An 18,353-nucleotide genomic window follows, 5' to 3' on the forward strand; every position below is an offset into this window, starting at 1 on the left:
GCCTCCAGTTATGGAATATGTCACACAGTCAATGGTATTATAATAGCAGTATATGGTGAGAGATGCAACTATATTTGTGGTGAGAACAGTATAACATACTATTTATTTAAACCACTATGTTGAGTACCTGGCACTAATGTAATATTGTGTTCCCACTATACCTCAGTTAAAAAACAAATAAACAATTAAATCATAGATTTCTGCTTAGGGTTAACTGACACCACTAGGCACTGGGTTGGGAGAATCTCTTTGGATTTGTCCCTTAACAAAAGGAGGGCTTCAGTGCTATCAAATGTTATCTGTTGAGCTCAGTGCCATTTGGATATGATAACTGTATTTAAACAACTAACCTTCCATTTTAGTTAGCATATTTTTAAATAAAGAACAGAAACAGAAAATAACCTAATAGCCTAATGGCTTTACCTATATAAAATTGTTTTTTCTTTTTTTTCCATATAACAAGGTTTCAAAAGGCAAGAATATCTAGTTGTTCATTGACAACCTGGGGTGTATGTGTATACACACACACACACACACACATTTTTTGGGTGATCCTCATGGTCAAAGAGAGCTGCCAGTCATTTAAGAAGGATGGGAGTTAGAGAAGGGGGCTTCTCTTCTCAGTACACTCTATTTGTATGGAAAAGAAAACATTTTTTTTCTAGTATATTGTCCTTTGCATCTCATTCATTGAACTGGTTCATATGCCTTCTTGATTTAAAGTAATCATGAGCATTTGCAGGTTGAACCCCCAGGAAGTAGTTGCTGAGATAGACATTAGTATGTAGGACCTCCACTAGGGAATCCTCTTGAGTCCAATACCTATGAAAAGGCAGTGAGAGGAAACCGGATTAGACAGAGGGTGAAGTTGGACTTCAATCAGAAGCATGAAGGCCTCTTCTGACGTATAGGAAGATTTGGAAATGAGACAGCCTTTTCAGAGTTTCACATGTTGGATTGAAACATTAAAACTACTTAAGCATCAATATAGCCTGCTGCCAGAAAAACAACAACAAGAACATACTTTTGGTGAGTCATCTGTCTTGAACCAAAGCAATCCTCAGAGTGCTGATAGCTGTGGGGTATCACCTGACAGCACATTCCACAGCTGGGAGAATAAATCCCTCATTCTCAGAGATGGTTTTGGTCTCTGCATCACAAAATTGAAAAAGAGAAGTGGAATTACCATAAATGGCTTAAAAATATTTATGATTCATGCTGAGTGCTTACAGGGAGATACCCCTCTCTCTTGAAGGTAAAATTTCTCTCCCATACATACTGTAATTCTGCAACTCAGGAGAAATTTGCTCTTTGGTAGACAACCAATGTCTGTCTCTCTTTCCTTTCACCCTTTACCCTACTACACTCCCTCTCTTTCTATTTACTCTTTCTCATTAAAAAGAAAAAAAAAATATTTATTTGAGAGAGAGAGACAGAGATAGCAAGAGAGCACAAGCAGGGAGAGGAAGAAGCAGGCTCACCTTTAAGCAGGGAGCCTGACACGACTCATTTCCAGGATTCTGAGATCATGACCTGAACTGAAGGCAGGTGCTTAACCAACTGAGCCACCCAGCCACCTTTACTCTTTCTCATTTATCTATCCCTAACACACTACATAGTCAGAAGCAGTAGCCTTTATCTGTAGAATAAAATCCTAGGAGCAGCTCTACCAGAGCTTTAAGTAACCTTGGATATCTACTCATCCCAGGGTAAAAAGCAATTATGAGAAGGAAAATTATAATGACCCAAAACATTATTCTAATGCAGTAATTTTTTGAGTTAGTCTCTGTAACAATCCCATCATGGACATGTTCTAAATACTTGAACTTTGACTAATTATTTCATATATTTGAACATTAGTACCTTTCTATTAATCAGAAAACATAATACCAAATCGGTAGAATCATAGTAGAAATATACATTTACATCTCACATTATATATATATTATACTATATAAACACTATGTTTATATTATATAAGTGTCTAGTTCCAGTGTATGTAATACTGCCTATATATATAATAGTGTTCAGTACCTCAAATACAATATTACAAACATTCAGTAAAATTAATTACCTGAATAATGAAAATTCTTTTTTTTTTTAAGATTTTATTTATTTATTTGACAGAGAGAGATCACAAGTAGATGGAGAGGCAGGCAGAGAGAGAGAAAGAGAGAGAGAGAGAGAGAGGGAAGCAGGCTCCCTGCTGAGCAGAAAGCCCGATGCGGGACTCGATCCCAGGACCCTGAGATCATGACCTGAGCCGAAGGCAGCGGCTTAACCCACTGAGCCACCCAGGCGCCCGAAAATTCTTAATATATATAGTTTTCCATTTCTAGCACTACACTAAGTATTTGGGAAAAAGTTAAAAATTAAAAAAATATTCATAGAGTATGTCATATCTTATTTGCTTTTTTAAAAAGATTTAGTTATTGGAGAGAGACAGAGAGAGTGAGCGAGCATGCAAGCACAAGTGGGGGGGCAGAGGGACAATCTCAAGCCAACTCTTTACTGAGGATAGAGCCTGAGGCAGGGCTCAATCTCACAACACTGAGATCAACACCTAAACAGAACCTAAGCAGAACCACCTAAGCATGACCATGTCCGATTTTACTTTTTATGTATATTTTTAATTCCTGTCACCCTTTTATCCATATTACTACTGTCCTAGGTTAGGCTATACTCAGTAGGATTCTTTATTACCATAATAGTCTCCTAACTGGTCTCCTTAGCTCTAGTACACCTCTTATTTTCCTCAAATCTATCCTCCTAATGCATATTAAAAACAATCCATGCTAATTTGACCATATCAATTTTATATTTAAAATTCTTCACTAGAATGATATTGTCCTTAAGTGGATGTATATAAATGTTTTAACATAACAGGTTGGAGTTCTCATTACCTGGCCCCTGTATTTATTATTGACTTCTGTTGCATTAACTCTTCATTCTTCACAGTGTAAATTTGACAAAAACCTTCACATAATTACACATGCCATACTCTGTCTTGATTGTATGCCATCCTTCACATACATGAATCTTATTTTTTATGAAAACAAAAAACAAACAAAAATTGTGTTTGCCTGATACAATGTGTGGAGACATTAAAAGGACTTTCTGAAATAATTTATGTTTAATTTGTGGTGAAGATTTTTATTAAAGTCAATTGAGATATATATCCTACTCTGCTTATATCTGCATGAGTAATAGAAGGTAATCACTGAATTTTAATTGTTGAGGTTTAGTTTAAAATATTTTTGCTAAGTTCCAGGAACAAACTGAAGGAAAATCATTCATAAATCAATGTATTTGAATGGGTTTTAACTTTAAAATTTGTAGCAAATTCTTAATAACTCATAAATAACCTAAAACACTGAATCTTCACATTAATCCTAACATCCCTTTCTTATTAAACCTTGAGATAGAGCATACAATTTCCAAACAGAAAGCAATTTAGCCCTTTTTGTTCTTAGAATATTACCCATCACTTTGGATAGGCAGGTTTCCTTAATTGCTTTGTTGCAAAAACAATTTATGTGCTTTCTAAATGAGTTTAATTTTCTTTTAAGTTTTTCTTATAAAAACATGCAGTATAGTAAAATCAAATAAATTATCCACATGGCAGACTTCATTCATTCTTCTTCTATCCATAAATCTAAATCCCTCAAGACTCCATCAACAAGGCATATTGTATAGAAAGGTATATGTTGTGGAAAATTCAAAAAAGGAAAATATTATTACCTGTATTATAAATATCTCCCCCCCATTTCTCCTAAATAGTCGCTGTAAATAAATAATGCTCTAAACTTAAATAGTAAAGATTCTGACCTGGAATACTACTAAAGATAATGTAGATTATGGTATATTTGTTTTTTTTTTTTAATTTTTTATTTTTGATAAACATATATTTTTATCCCCAGGGGTACAGGTCTGTGAATCACCAGGTTTACACACTTCACAGCACTCACCAAATCACATACCCTCCCCAATGTCCATAATTCCACCCCCTTCTCCCAAACCCCCTCCCCCCGGCAACCCTCAGTTTGTTTTGTGAGATTAAGAGTCACTTATGGTTTGTCTCCCTCCCAATCCCATCTTGTTTCATTTATTCTTCTTCTACCCACTTAAGCCTCCATGTTGTATCACCACTTCCTCATATCAGGGAGATCATATGATAGTTGTCTTTCTCTGCTTGACTTATTTCGCTAAGCATGATACACTCTAGTTCCATCCACGTTGTTGCAAATGGCAAGATTTCATTTCTTTTGATGGCTGCATAGTATTCCATTGTGTATATATACCACATCTTCTTGATCCATTCATCTGTTGATGGACATCTAGGTTCTTTCCATAGTTTGGCTATTGTGGACATTGCTGCTATAAACATTCGGGTGCATGTGCCCCTTTGGATCACTACATTTGTATCTTTAGGGTAAATACCCAGTAGTGCAATTGCTGGGTCATAGGGCAGTTCTATTTTCAACATTTTGAGGAACCTCCATGCTGTTTTCCAGAGTGGCTGCACCAGCTTGCATTCCCACCAACATTATGGTATATTTGTAAAGGATTTTCATAGCAACTTTAGAGGAATTTTAATATTCTATTTAGCATTTGAATTATTTAAAAAAATCAAGGACTTCTTTCAGCTAACCACAAAAATGTTTCAGTCTCATTTATTTTATACTGCAGCAGTGAGAACTGGAAAAGGAAACATTGAGTATCAGATACAGAACAGGACTAAGATATTCAACCACTTGCTTGAACCACTAACAGGATAGCCATGGCATAAACTTTTAGTTAGGCTCTATAACATAAATAAGTTATGATTTAGGCAAACACTTTAAATCTGATATATAACATGCTCAAAAATTCTTGCTGGAGATGGCAAACTAACACTGCTGTTCCAGTTCACCGAAGGATAGCATTGTGCTTTTCTTTTCAGGGGAAGAGGATATCCTTGGACACCACTGACAGAGCTTGTGTTAAGATGCTTTGTTCTCACATTGTGTGTGTGGGTATGCCTGCATCTCTTTTGCTTTTACTCAGGGTCTATACAGACCTATACATTTTTTTTTAAGATTTTATTTATTTATTTGACAGAGAGAGATCACAAATAGACAGGGAGGCAGTCAGAAAGAGAGGGGGAAGCAGGCTCCCCACTGTGCAGAGAGCCCCGATGCGGGGCTCTATCCCAGGACCCTGGGATCATGACCTGAGCTGAAGGCAGAGGCTTTAACCAACTGAGCCAGCCAGGCACCCCCAGGCCTATACTTCTTTCAAACTTTAAAATCTCAAAGATATGTATAATCTTGATGTTGGCCTTTACTTGATAGATCTGAGGCTCTGTCTAAACAATTCCTTTCTTCATTCTACTCCTCCAAAATTGTTGTATTTTTGTTTTGTTTTGCTTTAAGGCATTATGTTGGAGCTGGCAGTCCACTAATAAATCCTACTGCACTGTGTAATTGATTAAAGCAAACTTGGGAAATGTAACAAAAACATGTCATTATGAGTTTTACTAGTATTTATTTTTATGTATGATCCTTATTTAACCAATATGTTCAGATAGCTTTTTTTTTTTTTTTCAGATAGCTTTTGCTTAAGATGTCTGCTTCAAGTGGCTAGCACTAAAACTAAAGGAATAACTATAACATGCCCCCATGTACTAACCTCAACTGACTTTCACTCCTTAGGAATAGGAGGGCCAACAATAAATGCCATGGATACTTATGGAGCTGCTGTGTTTAGACAGAAGAACTGTAGACCAAGTGGGAAGTCATCACTTAATGGAATGCTGAAAGAGATCCTAAAATAGTCCCTGGAACTTCTGGAAACAATGTTCGTAGACAGGTCAAAATGATTCCTTGATCCATGGGGTACAGAATGGATAGTGTATTAACAAGCATGAAACAGCATGACTGTTACAGATTTCCATCAGTTCTCTCAGGTGACCAGGTGCATTGTTGATAAGCAGTAATATTTAAAAAATGTTTGGTTTTTTCTGAGCAGTGGATCTCAACCATCAGCTTAAAATATTCAGTAAATATCACTGTAAATAAATGTGCTGTCATCCTAGCTTTGTTGTTTCATTGACAAAGCATAGATAAAGTAGATTTAGCATAATTCTTAAGGGCCCTCACATTTTCAGAATGGTAAATAAACATTGGCTTCAGCTTAAAATTATTGGTTGCATTACCCTCCAACAAGAGATTTAGCCTGACCTTTGAAGCTCTGAAGCCAGGCACTGACTTCTTCTCTTCAGGTATGAAAGTCCTAGATGGTATCTTCTTCAAATAGAAAGCTGTTTGTTGGAGCACCTGGGTGGCTCAGTGGGGTAAGCCTCTGCCTTCGGCTCAGGTCATGATCCCAGGGTCATTGGGCTCCATGCTCAGCGGGGAGCTTGCTTCCCCCTCTCTCTTTGCTTGCCTCTCTGCCTACTTGTGATCTCTCCCTCTGTCAAATAAACAAATAAAATCTTAAAAAAAAAAAAGAAAGAAAGAAAGCTGTTTGTCTACACTGAAAAGCTATTATTTAGTGAAACCGTCTTCCTTAGTGATCTTAACTAGATCTTTTGAAAAACTTGTTGCAGCTTCTCCAGCAGCACTTGCTGCTTCACCTTGCACTTTTGGTTATGGAAACCACTTAAAAAAAAAAAATGCCAACTTCATGAGTCAACCTATGCTAACTTCCAAGTTTTCCTCTGCAACTTTCTCACCTCTCTCAGACTTCATAGATTTGATTAGAGTTAGGCTTTAGCTTAAGGGACTATTATAGCTGGTGTGATCTATCCAGACCACTAAAACTTTCTTCATATCAGCAATAAGGCAGTTTCACTTTATCATCATTCATGTGTTCACTGGAGTAGTACTTTCAATTTCCTTCAGTAACTTTTCCTTTGCATTCACAACTTGTCTAACTGTTTGGCACAAGAGGCCTAGCTTTTGGCCTATCTTGGTTTTTGACATGCCTTCCTCACTAAGCTAGATCATTTCTAGCTTTTGACTTAAAGTGAGAAATGTGTGACTCTTCCTTTCACTTGAACAGTTAGAGGTCATTGTAGTATTAACTGGCTTATTTTCAATGTTGTTGTGACTCAGAGGATGGAAGAGAGGGATAGAGAAAGGGTAAAGGTGGGTTGGTGGAACAGAACACGCAGAGCATTTACTATGTTCACCATCCTATATGGTTGCAGTTCACGTGCTCCATAATGATTACATTAGTAACATTAAAGATCACAATAACAGATCACCATGACAAAGTAATGAAATACTTGAAATACTGTGAGAATTACCAAAATGTGACAAAGTGAGCAAATGCTGCTGGAAAAATGGTACAAACAGACTTACTTAATGTAGGGTTGCCACGAACCTTTAATTTGTAGAAACATGATAAAGGGAAGTACAAAAAACTGAGGTATGCCTGTATTGAAGATGCCTATTTTCAAATTTTTCTGTTATAAAGAACTTGATTAAATCCATGCATTCACTCAAATTGGAATTAAAAACATCACCATCAGTGGGAAATTGCCCTAATCTTTCAAGTAAAAGTTTGATCATCTGAAATTTAATAATTATGATTCTTCATCTCTATTCACACTAGTTTAATTTCAACAATATTCTGAACTTGAACACTTATTTTTCTTCTTACCTTTGATGAAATAAAATATTTGCTTCTCTGTGCCTGCTACTTTTCAACTGGGATTTGTTGGCAAAAGTCAGATAGGGTAGGGAAGTCGGATGTTATTACTAGAAATTCATGATAAAAGCCCTCTCTAAATTTTCAATCTTCTATTTTTACTTAGTGTCTTTCTTTACCTATGCAATGAACCTGGACTAACACAACAATGAAAACAAAAGTAAAATTTCATCATTGAAATATAACCTGACTGAAACCCGCAAATGACTTTGCAATGTGAGGCTTCCTCGAATTAGTGTGATCCATTTTCACTTCATCTGTACTTCCCCTTTATTTTTTAATATTTCCTGCTTTTTAATAAAATTTAAGATTTTGAATGTAGTCATTCCTCTATGGTAGGAATAGAAGAGATATAGTTCTTTTGTTCTGCCTCCTGAGTTTTCCTCTCAGACAAGAAAATTTTTATGCTTCATCTTGAAAGACTCCCTTTCTTAAAATTAATGATCTGTGTGTGCCTGTTGATTTTACTTTGCAATTGTTTTCAGTGGGGAAGAGAATACAGAGAAACAAAGACATGCTTTCTTCTCTCATCTGAAGGGCTTGCAACTAATTATTTTGAAACATTCCACCTACACAGATTCGTGAATCCTGTTAAGCAGAATGTAATTTTATACATATTAAGAATATGTTTGAATTATATGCATGCATTCAACACATTTATTGAGGTTCTTACATTTGACAAGCATTCTCCTGGATGCTGGGGATACAGAATACAATCTTGCACTCAAGTAACTCACCAAGTCTAGAGGCAAAAAGTATATAAATAAACCAAAAGCATAAAGAATGTTGGGTGCTATGACAGAGATTTTCTGTGTATATCATTGGAACCCTGAGATCAGCAGGGAACATCTAAACATGGCTTGGAGTATCTAAACAAGAGGCCCTATCTCACACACACAGACAACCATATTACCTGGCCATTAATGAGGTATGCATTATATATTTAATTAAACTAAGTTTCATAATTATATCTGAAGTCAGGCTACCTGCTTACCTCTGCTATGCCCATGATCTGTGTCCAAATTTTCTCAGACATCAATTTTAAAAAATGGTAGTATTAATGTGATAAGGTTGTTGAAAGTATTAATAAAAAATGCACAGTATAAACTTAGAACAGGTCCTGGCACACAATAATCAATAAATCTTAGCTATGATTACTTTTAAAATACTACTGTTTGTGACAAAAAGCAGTATTTATTGATTTTAGAAACAGTGAAAATAAGTACATTAGCAACATATTTTAAAAAATATTCCCTAGGGCGCCTGGGTGGCTCAGTGGGTTAAGCCGCTGCCTTCGGCTCAGGTCATGATCTCAGGGTCCTGGGATGGAGTCCCGCATCGGGCTCTCTGCTCAGCAGGGAGCCTGCTTCCTCCTCTCTCTCTTTGCCTGCCTCTCTGCCTACTTGTGATCTCTCTCTGTCAAATAAATAAATAAAATCTTTAAAAAAAAAATATTCCCTAAGAAGATTACCATGAAAAATATTTCTATTTATCTTCATTAAGATCATTATCTAATATATTTTTATTTGGGCCTGTATATGAATGTACTTAAGACATTTATGAATCATTTCATACACTAAGGAGTCTTTTTCACTTAGCAAGGCATTGCAAATATCTTAAATTAATAAATACTAATTTGCAACGTTTTTTCTTAGTGACTCAATAGCATGAAGATTGAGTAGGTGTCCAGTGATTTATTAAGCATATTTTCTATTATAGGACAATTACATTGATTCCTTATTTTCACTTATTAAAAAAGGCTACGATGAATAGCATTGTCATTTAATGCATATATAGTTAACTACTGCCTTAGGATTTGTTCTTAGAAGTTGGAATTTCTCTCTCAAAACCTTTATATACCTATAAAATACTGCATTTCAGTTGAAAATGAAACTCTACAATAAAATACATTCTAAATCTGCAATGAAAAGGTTATTATAGGTGATTAGTCAGAATTTTAAAAAAGTGACAATAAACAGCCAAAATGGATAAAGAATTTTTCTGCATTTGCCATGCAGCTAGCCATTACTCAACACTATGTATCCATTAGCTTCTATAGAGAAAGCATGAAAAAAAAAAAAAAAAAAACTCATGGAAGTTGCCAAGGCCTCCCTCCCTTCTTATACAAAGGAAACCTTTTTGTATAAATCTTTTGTGATTTTGTTTCATGAACTCTTTGCATAAAATTTCAACTCCAGGCTTTTTTGGCTGTGGTTATTTTGGGGGAGGGAGAGGTTTTTTTGTGAAAAGTCCTTCCCAAAGTGATGACAGAAACACTTTTTATTTTTTTGTAGGAAATAGGGATATTTAGAAACAGTCTTAGTTTCTTTGTTCACTGTTGAAAAAAAGAAAGCTAAGTTTCAATATACTTTTGAAGCTTTATATTTTATACCAAAGGTACTAAAACTTTAAAAAGTATTAAAAAAAAAACCCATATTTTCCTCTTAAGGGGTGCTGCATCTTTTAATTTGGGAAACTACAATATTTGATTTGTACTCATGAATATTTATGTGCTCAGGAAAAATAACAACAATATTTCAAAGCGACTAAACTCAAAATAGCTCTTCTCCTCATCTGCATGTTTGGCATGAACAATGGGTCAGGCTCTCTCTCCTGATACTGTTCCAATCTGCGATCTCAATATGGAGATCAGCCCTATCAAAGCTGGGAGTAAGGGAATCTTCAGAGCTGTAATTCTTCTTCTTCCCCTAAATTGAGCACTTATGCTGTACCAAGAGCTATAGTGAGTGATTTAAAGTTATCTGTTTTTCATTCTCACAACAGCCCTGTGATTTTAGTATTTTATCTCCATTTTTCAGATAAGAAAAAGGAAAAATCAAGAATTGAGCTCAATTTTGAAATCTAGTATCTTGACCTAGAAATCCTTGAATTTCCATTTCCAGCTTGCTGCTTCTCATTTTCTTCCTTGACTTACTCCTAGACAATTTTTTGTTGTTGTTGTTGCTAATATCTTAGATAACATTCTCCAGCTGAGCACAATGTCACCATGTGTCTTTGCTGGCCAAGGTGAAGCTACCTTGGCTTCTCTAGCAAAGTAGTAGTAGTCTAAGTAGTCTAAGTAGTAGTAATAATAGTAGTCTAAGCTTCACCAGTGAGATTCATTAAACCCTTCTTTGTATAATCATAGATCATGTATTCTTTCCTAGAAAGAAGAGATCACTTCTATGTCATCAGGCTCTCCTGCTTCACCCTGAGCACCAAGGAACCAGACCCCATTGCACAACCTCCAGGCACCATGATGACATCTGTAGCTGGCACCAAGGAGACTTGTCACAAACCACTGTACTCTTTTAACTGATTTTTATTTATTTATTTTTTTAAGTAGGCTCCATGCCCACATGGAGCAAGTCAACACATGGCTTGAACTCATGACCTTGAGATCAAGACCTGCATTGAGTTGTAGTGTCCCATGGTTCACACACTGAGCCACCCAGAGGCCCCTCCTTTAAATGACTAAATGCCCTAAGCCCCTTTAAAAATCTTTGGGCCAGGGGCGCCTGGGTGGCTCAGTGGGTTAAGCCGCTGCCTTTGGCTCAGGTCATGATCTCAGGGTCCTGGGATCGAGTCCCGCATGGGGCTCTCTGCTCGGCAGGGAGCCTGCTTCCTCCTCTCTCTCTCTGCCTGCCTCTCTGACTACTTGTAATCTCTCTCTGTCAAATAAATAAATAAAATCTTTAAAAAAAAAAAAAAAATCTTTGGGCCAGGCAGAAACCTTGGATTTCACTTTTGGAGTCCAACTTCTTCCCAGGTAGTAGCCAGCCTCTTAAATAATACTCATATTCCTTTCTAATCAAAATTCATCTAAAAAAACCTATACACAAAAAACATAAAACCTCATCTCTTGAATACTGACCTTTCAAACTACACACAGCTATACTTGGATTTCAGTAATAATGATATCAATCTTTGTTCCCCCACATTTATCTATTTTTAATTTCTATATTTTTGAATTTCCTTTTATACCAAAACAAATACCATATTCTTTGTATGATACTAATATTTGGGGTTTTATAATTCTCCCCTATTTTTTTAAAAATTTCCTGTTTAAGGATCTATAGAGGAGGGTTTTTGTTTATAAGAAAGATTCTAAAAATGCTTTTAAGAATATAAATTATAAGCCTTATGATTTATTTTATAAGGTTATAGCAAGGTTGTACCAACTCATGCTCCCAGAGTGACCTAGTGCCATGATAAATGGTTCTGATGTGTTTTATTTTAAATTTAAAAGGTAGATGAATATTCCCTTGTTTCTTGATTATACTTTCCTGTCACATAATTAAAGCTGCTTTTCATTTGATTATTGACCATTCCAATTTCCTCTTTATTAAAGACTACTTATAATCTTTAACATTGTTTTCTTCTGGGTTTATCTTTTAAATCAAATATAGAACCTTATGAAATATTAAAGAAATCTTAAATGAGCATCTACTATAACTATCATAACTAATTTTCTCAATCTATTGTTTGTCTTTCTATTTTATTTGGGTACAATTGTCATACAGACATTCTAACTCACATGTTGTCAAATCTATCAGGTTTTTTATGGTTTTGGGGTTTTTTGTTCTGCTTAAAACCAGAAGGTATTCACATATTATACATTTTTTTTTCTAAGATTCATTTTATTTGGGATATTACCATTTGAATGTATACGCTAAATTGCTCATTCTGCAGAGAGTAACTTATAGCCACTTGTAATCATGTAATTAAAACCTGTCTTCCTGTTCAAATCCCTTTTTCTACTTGATTTTGTACACAACTCTCCTGCGAAGTATATCCTGAGATCATGCTTTTCTACCTAATGTAATCTCCAGTTCTTTTCTTCCACAAGAATGACGAACAAGAGAGGGAGCCATTAATTCAATTTGGGCAAATTAAAGCCTTTTTTTCTAAGTAGCTATAATAAAATTGGCATTTAGAATAAACATAATAATAGCCTGCCTTCCTTCTATCTTACTGCCTTTGGGAGAGCTTTCTTCAAGGATTCTCACAAAACAGGTGTAAACTTCATGCATATGTGTATTTATCACATTATTTTCCTGAGCAATTCTCCTTACCTCCAAACAAAAATATATTTTAACATTCATTTTTGGATGTCTAACTCCACCCCCATCCATACATTTCAGTTGCAGTTTTGTGAATTTCAATTCTCTTCTCCCTCTGCCTCCAACCTGGCTTATTGTCCAGGAGATGCTCTCTGAAGATGCTTCCTCATGCAGATTTTCTTACTGGTATCTTTCCTAGTCAAGCATTCAGTTCTTTGTATTCCTCTTTCCTCATGTTCCATGATCCTGAATATTTTCTTACAGACCATTGCTGATCCTGCTTTATCATTTGTTTGTTTGTTTGTTTGTTTTAACTTTCTAAGACAAGCAAGTATTATTAAATATACTGAATTCTGCAAAATTTGTTTGGGTACCCACAGAAACAGAACTCTTCCATTCCTTCCTAGGAATGGGATAGTAACATTTTTCTTGATCTTTGTTACTCCCTACCAACTACAGTTTCCTCCTTCCAGAAGATAATTCACAAGGCATGAGCCAGCTATCACCAGTCACCCTATTAAAACAGTTCTATCTCCAAGGTGAAAGAACACAGATTGACATAACAATGAGACATATCAGACTGTTAGAAACATATCTAAGATAAATGCTATAAGCAAGCAGTGACAGCATCAAAAAAGATCTCACTGGCAACCCCAGGAGCAAATAAACATTTCTCATTTTACATCATTTTTGTGTAACAAAATGGAAGTACATTTTTCCTTTCTTTGGCACCTCTTTCTCTGGAGAGGCAGATAAGAAAGGCAATAGAACAAGTGACCAAACAGGGGTGGCTAGATCCTGAGTCCTGTAAGAGATCAAGGGATTATTAAAGAAGAATGACTGATAATCCATTTTAGGGTTTTTGTTTTAAGGCATAAATTCCAAAACTTCTCAAAGATGTAACTCAAGACTTGTGGTGCATGTACTGCATGCCTAGCACAATTATATTTATAGAATGTCTAATTATAAATTGCACCTATCTGTAATAACTTTCATCATAATAGTTTTTAAAGATAGGTGTCATTGTGTCATATTTACAGGTGGGGAAAATGAACAGAAAGTTTAAGTTATTTATTCAATGTCACACAGGTGGTAAACATAGAGGTAAGAATTGAAGTGAATTGATTTGACTCCCATAGCCCACAACATTAGCAGCATACAAAGTGTTCATTCATTAAAGGGTGAGATACACAAAAAAGTAGAGAGGCATTTTTTAGCTGGGTGGGTGAGCACTGATACAAGGACTGAATTCTGTGGCTGGATAAATCTGTAGCAGATCATGGAGAATGCTGAGGATATTAAGGTGATTTCTTCATTGCCACTTATCCTCCATTTTCTTTCTTTTTATCTTCTATTGGCTGGCATATAGACCTGATGCATATGAGCAGTGTCAGTGGAGATAAAGGAGATATTGTAGATAATGGAGAATGGCAACACCTACTTCCCTCTCTACCTGAGAAATAAATTTTCATCTTACATGCTCTATTGAATTTGGTGACTCTCAATTACAGACATTAGTCTATACCCTAAGGAATGTATTTCCTTTAATTCATTTACCATAAAGTGGTCAGAATAAATTTTAAAATACCTTTCAAATCACTTATTTGCCTTCAAATCTTCCAGTAGTTTCTAATGTATTTTATTTGAAATAAACTCCCCCTCCCCCCTTTTTTTTTTAAAACTCCCCGCCCCTTTTTTTTTTAAACCATAGCTCACAAGGCTCTTCTATTTTCCTTACCAGCCCTTTTTTTATTTTTTTAAGATTTTATTACAGAGATTACAAGTAGGCAGAGAAGCAGGCAGAGAGCTGAGCAGAAAGCCCGATGCGGGCTTGATCCCAGGACCCTGAGACCATGACCTGAACTGAAGGCAGAGGCTTCAACCCACTGAGCCACACAGGCGCCCCACCTTACTGGCCTTTTTACTGTTCCTTGAACAGCTTGTTCCTGCCTTTGGTCTTTGATACTTAATGCTCCTCTGGCTAAGGTCTCAATGTCCTTTGTATAGCCAAATCCTCTTCTCTTTTGTATATCTCCTAAGAGGGATCTTCCATAGAGTTACTACTCATTCTCTTGCATTTCAATGAGTTGTTAGGTTTATAACACTTTTCAATTTCTGAAAGTATTGTTTATATATTTTCTTTTTCATGACTTCCTTCTTCTTCCCAGAAGGCAAGTTATTTGAAGGCAGGAACCTCTGTTCTCTTGATAGTTCTGTATACTGCCATTTAAGACAGGGTCTGCCTCCTTATAAACATTAAAAAAAAATAAATAATTCAGTAGATGAAGGAACTGAGAAGTGAGCATGAGAATATTCTATTTTTGTTCATCTTTTGCCATCCATTGTTTCCATGATTCCTGATAGTATATTGGGATTGTGATAGTTTATAAAGGGAAAGGAGTAATACATGGAGCCAAACACATATTAAAACACATAGTAAACCCAGCTGACAGTGAGTTTTAAAGATGCTTCAAACGTATATTAAATACTTTAATGTTATATCCGATAGAATGCAATTTTCTAAAGAAATTGTTTCCTAATATAATAAGACATTTAAGTTCTGGTTTAGTGAGATAGTTGCTTAATTATTTAGGATAGGCAATTAAGAAGAAGGGCTATAGAAGAAAATATAGTTCAGTGGAACTTTGGAATATTTAAAGAATTTTAGTTTGATATGTCAAAAAAATATTTCTTTTTTTTTTAATTTTTTATTTTTTATAAACATATAAACATATATTTTTATCCCCAGGGGTACAGGTCTGTGAATCACCAGGTTTACACACTTCACAGCACTCACCAAATCACATACCCTCCCCAATGTCCATAATCCCACCCCCTTCTCCCAAACCCCCTCCCCCCGGCAACCCTCAGTTTGTTTTGTGAGATTAAGAGTCACTTATGGTTTGTCTCCCTCCCAATCCCATCTTGTTTCATTTATTCTTCTTCTACCCACTTAAGCCTCCATGTTGCATCACCACTTCCTCATATCAGGGAGATCATATGATAGTTGTCTTTCTCTGCTTGACTTATTTCGCTAAGCATGATACGCTCTAGTTCCATCCATGTTGTTGCAAATGGCAAGATTTCATTTCTTTTGATGGCTGCATAGTATTCCATTGTGTATATATACCACATCTTCTTGATCCATTCATCTGTTGATGGACATCTAGGTTCTTTCCATAGTTTGGCTATTGCGGACATTGCTGCTATAAACATTCGGGTGCATGTGTCCCTTTGGATCACTACATTTGTATCCTTAGGGTAAATACCCAATAGTGCAATTGCTGGGTCATAGGGCAGTTCTATTTTCAACATTTTGAGGAACCTCCATGCTGTTTTCCAGAGTGGCTGCAACAGCTTGCATTCCCACCAACAGTGTAGGAGGGTTCCCCTTTCTCCGCATCCTCGCCAGCATCTGTCATTTCCTGACTTGTTGATTTTAGCCATTCTGACTGGTGTGAGGTGATATCTCATTGTGGTTTTGATTTGTATTTCCCTGATGCCGAGTGATATGGAGCACTTTTTCATGTGTCTGTTCGCCATCTGGATGTCTTCTTTGCAGAAATGTCTGTTCATGTCCTCTGCTCATTTCTTGATTGGATTATTTGTTCTTTGGGTGTTGAGTTTGCTAAGTTCTTTATAGATTCTGGACACTAGTCCTTTATCTGATATGTCGTTTGCAAATATCTTCTCCCATTCTGTCAGTTGTCTTTTGATTTTGTTAACTGTTTCCTTTGCTGTGCAAAAGCTTTTGATCTTGATGAAATCCCAGTAGTTCATTTTTTCCCTTGCTTCCCTTGCCTTTTGCGTTGTTCCTAGGAAGATGTTGCTGCGGCAGAGGTCGAAGAGGTTGCTGCCCGTGTTCTCCTCAAGGATTTTGATGGATTCCTTTCGTACATTGAGGTCCTTCATCCATTTTGAGTCTATTTTTGTGTGTGGTGTAAGGAAATGGTCCAATTTCATTTTTCTGCATGCTGTCCAATTTTCCCAGCACCATTTATTGAAAAGGCTGTCTTTTTTCCATTGGACATTCTTTCCTGCTTTGTCGAAGATTAGTTGACCATAGATTTGAGGGTCTATTTCTGGGCTCTCTATTCTGTTCCATTGATCTATGTGTCTGTTTTTGTGCCAGTACCATGCTGTCTTGATGATGACAGCTTTGTAATAGAGCTTGAAGTCCGGAATTGTGATGCCACCAACGTTGGCTTTCTTTTTCAATATCCCTTTGGCTATTCGAGGTCTTTTCTGGTTCCATATAATTTTAGCATTATTTGTTCCATTTCTTTGAAAAAGATGGATGGTACTTTGATAGGAATTGCATTAAATGTGTAGATTGCTTTAGGTAGCATAGACATTTTCACAATATTTATTCTTCCAATCCAGGAGCATGGAACATTTTTCCATTTCTTTGTGTCTTCCTCAATTTCTTTCATGAGTACTTTATAGTTTTCTGAGTATAGATTCTGTGTCTCTTTGGTTAGGTTTATTCCTAGGTATCTTATGGTTTTGGATGCAATTGTAAATGGGATTGACTCCTTAATATCTCTTTCTTCTGTCTTGCTGTTGGTGTAGAGAAATGCAACTGATTTCTGTGCATTGATTTTATATCCTGACACTTTACTGAATTCCTGTACAAGTTCTAGCAGTTTTGGAGTGGAGTCTTTTGGGTTTTCCACATATAGTATCATATCATCTGCGAAGAGTGATAATTTGACTTCTTCTTTGCCGATTTGGATGCCTTTAATTTCCTTTTGTTGTCTGATTGCTGAGGCTAGGACCTCTAGTACGATGTTGAATAGCAGTGGTGATAATGGACATCCCTGCCGTGTTCCTGACTTTAGCGGAAAAGCTTTCAGTTTTTCTCCATTGAGAATGATATTTGCGGTGGGTTTTTCATAGATGGCTTTGATGATATTGAGGTATGTGCCCTCTATCCCTACACTTTGAAGAGTTTTGATCAGGAAGGGATGCTGTACTTTGTCAAATGCTTTTTCAGCATCTATTGAGAGTATCATATGGTTCTTGTTCTTTCTTTTATTGATGTGTTGTATCACATTGACTGATTTGCGGATGTTGAACCAACCTTGCAGCCCTGGAATAAATCCCACTTGGTCGTGGTGAATAATCTTTTTAATGTACTGTTGAATCCTATTGGCTAGTATTTTGTTGAGTATTTTCGCATCTGTGTTCATCAAGGATATTGGTCTATAGCTCTCTTTTTTGGTGGGATCCTTGTCTGGTTTTGGGATCAAGGTGATGCTGGCCTCATAAAATGAGTTTGGAAGTTTTCCTTCCATTTCTATTTTTTGGAACAGTTTCAGGAGAATAGGAATTAGTTCTTCTTTAAATGTTTGGTAGAATTCCCCCGGGAAGCCGTCTGGCCCTGGGCTTTTGTTTGTTTGGAGATTTTTAATGACTGTTTCAATCTCCTTACTGGTTATGGGTCTGTTCAGGCTTTCTATTTCTTCCTGGTTCAGTTGTGGTAGTTTATATGTCTCTAGGAATGCATCCATTTCTTCCAGATTGTCAAATTTATTGCCGTAGAGTTGCTCATAGTATGTTCTTATAATAGTTTGTATTTCTTTGGTGTTAGTT

This window comes from Mustela nigripes, chromosome 14 (genome assembly GCF_022355385.1).
Source record: "Mustela nigripes isolate SB6536 chromosome 14, MUSNIG.SB6536, whole genome shotgun sequence".
NCBI lineage: Eukaryota > Metazoa > Chordata > Mammalia > Carnivora > Mustelidae > Mustela > Mustela nigripes.